This window comes from Vicugna pacos, chromosome 35 (genome assembly GCF_048564905.1).
Source record: "Vicugna pacos chromosome 35, VicPac4, whole genome shotgun sequence".
NCBI lineage: Eukaryota > Metazoa > Chordata > Mammalia > Artiodactyla > Camelidae > Vicugna > Vicugna pacos.
The window spans coordinates 19,952,379-19,955,366 of record NC_133021.1 but is presented as its reverse complement, the minus strand read 5'-3'; positions in this window follow the sequence as shown (position 1 = coordinate 19,955,366).

The window sequence follows — 2,988 nt, the reverse complement described above, 5'->3', positions numbered from 1 at the left end:
TCTAACCCTGCAAGACTCTCGTCTTTAACACGGTGCCTTTTCATAGATTTGTGGTTAAAATTAAAAGAGATTTTCATGCACAATGTCAAGTACATATTAAGTACCCAGTATGTTTTACTTTTTATTATTAGTTGTGGTTCTTTGTTTTTCCACTAAGTATTGTGTAACATGGAGCCTACGTCCACCCCTGCTTGCTTGTCCTGTATTAGAAAGGGGGGGCATGTCATCATCCTTATGCTAATTCAGGCAAAAAGTCTGATGCAGGTGAAGGGTGAAGGGAAGATTCAGAAACAAAATCAGTGATAGGTGGTATTTCCTTGTGAGGCTACATAGGTTTATTATGCTTGTGCTCGGCTTTAAAATCAGAAAAGGAAGTAGGATGGATATCATTAGAGTGTCCCCCTATCCTAGTACTCATGAAGGTCTTATTGAATTCTTAGTCACTGTACAGCCAAGTACACAATAAAAAGGAAACGCTGAACATTTTCTGGGGCATTTCCAATCCCCCAGAGCATTCCGGATTAGGTTAGAAGCAAGTTTTATTTTCTCAGTTTGGATAGATACACTGTAGTACCAAGTGGAAGAAAAGAAGATAACAGGAGTCAATCATACTGTTTAGGTTATATTATCTGATCCCCATCAACCTTTTTTGCCTTAGTAATTGGTCCAGCCAAGGGAACGCATGCCCACCCCAAGACAGTAGGGGTCTTCCCCCTGGGTCTGGGTTAAAGCTTCTCTTCGCACTGGCAATGAATTTGAAGGTATATTATCCCAGAGCCACTGTCAGCTGTGACCACTGCCAAATAGAGGAAACTAGTGGGAAAGAATAAAGCCGATACAGACAAGAGATAGTGAGAACATCCTGGCAGTGGTAGAATTTATTTTCAGTCATCCCTATTCTTCTCAAGATAAGATAGCTTAGGTTATAAATTTATGAATTGCCCCTACAACCTTCTAGTAACTTCTCATAATGCCCTCAGTCCAACCTATCACCTTCCATGTTGTGTAGTTGGTAGGCACGACTGAACATAAAAAATATATATATTTAAACCTTAAAATCACCTACTGTTTATTTATTTATGGTCCAGCATATAATAACTTTTGGGAAATATTCCATAGACTTTTGTAAAAAAAAAAAAGGTAAATTATCATTGCTGGGTGATGTATTAGATATATGTCAATTAGGTCAAGGTTAGTAGTTTTGTTAATCAGAAATTCTGTGTTCTTTCTGGGTTTTTTTCTGCTTGTTTTGTCAACTCTTGAGAGAAATGAGTTAAAGTTCCCAACTATAATTTGATTCTTTATTACTGTGTTCTTGGCAATGGTGCTGGGGTCTTTTATAAATTATCCTATTTGGTCTTCACAAAAATCCCACACAGTGTTGTAGCAGAGAACGGGGGTACAAAGTGACTAAGTAACTTACACTGAGAGGAAGAATGACGACTCAAATTCTTATCTGTGTAGCTTATTTAGACTACTGGTAATGATGTTATGGAGTGTAGGTATTTTTAATCTATTGCACTTGCTGAAGCACTCCAAAACTAACAAAAATAAAATTGAGAATAAAACACTGTCTTTGGTGAAATTAGACCATGACTATGGAGACTATGACTCCGACACACAGAAAGAAATAGCTTCCAGATTTAGTGCAATTTGGAGCAAATTAAGAGAGGGCACAGGAGCTAATGTAAGCAGCAGATGTAGATATTTCTAAGAGTTAATAGTAAACTCCTAAAAATTCCAATTAGTATTTAATTTTCTTAGAAAAACAAAGTCTACAGGCCTGAATAGACCAAAGACAAATGGGGAAATTCTTGTAAAAAGTTATTTTGACACTATGAAAAGAAAACAGCACTAAAAGGAGAAATGGATTAATCCACCATTAAATTATAGTTGGGAACTTTAACTCATTTCTCTCAATAGTTGACAAAACAAGCAGAAGAAATCAGAAAGAACATAGAGGTTTTGATTAACAAAACTATCTACCTTGATCTAATAACATATATATATATAGTATATCACCCAGCAATGATAATTCAAATTCTTTACAAATCCCTTTGGAATACCTCCTCCAGATTATTATATGCTGGACTGTAAATAAAACCCTAATATACATTTCAGTGATTGAAATAATTCAGAATGTGTTCTCTAGTGTTCTCTAATGGCAGTGGAATCAAGCTAGAAATCAATAACAAAAACATAACTAAAATTCCCAAGCTACCTCAAAATTACATAAGAATTCTTAAAATGTTATACAGAAATTAATACAAAAAGACACCTCCAGAAACCTTCCGTTCAGTAAAGATAAGATATAAAAATTTGTCATCATTCTTCCTCTTAGCAGTTGTGTGTACAAGTCATTTAGACACTTTGTATGCTAGTTCCATTCAGTATCCTTTGCATATTCATAAAAATATCTTTATATTTGGCAATAAAGTAACAAATTACCAAAGGAGGAAACATGGTTAATTAATTCTATAAATATAATAAAATATTAAAAAATATAAGAAAACAATACTGGGATGTTAAAAATTTGACTTGTTTTAAAAAGGCTTTGGTTAAAAAAAAATAAAAACACAGTTGCATTTTTAATGTTATTGTAAACAACATAATTCAGGATGAATGGGGTAACATTTAATGCAGTGCTTTGAGGAAATTTCATAGCCTTCAACAGTTCCTAAAAAAGAATAAAAATAATTAAACATTCAGTGCAAGAAAATTATAAAGGGAACAAAAAGGAAAAGTACAAAAAAAAAAAAAAGACAAACAAAAGATTAATTCACCAATGAAAAACACTAGAATAAATAAATTCAATGCAAAAGAAAACATAAGAATAAATCTTACGACCTTAGATTTTGCAATTTTTTTAATATATATATAACACCAAAATACCAGGCAACCAAAGAAAAAAATACATACATTGGACATCATCAAAGTTAAAATTTTTGTTTCAGAAGATACTATATTAGTCACAGTTCTGCATAGAAA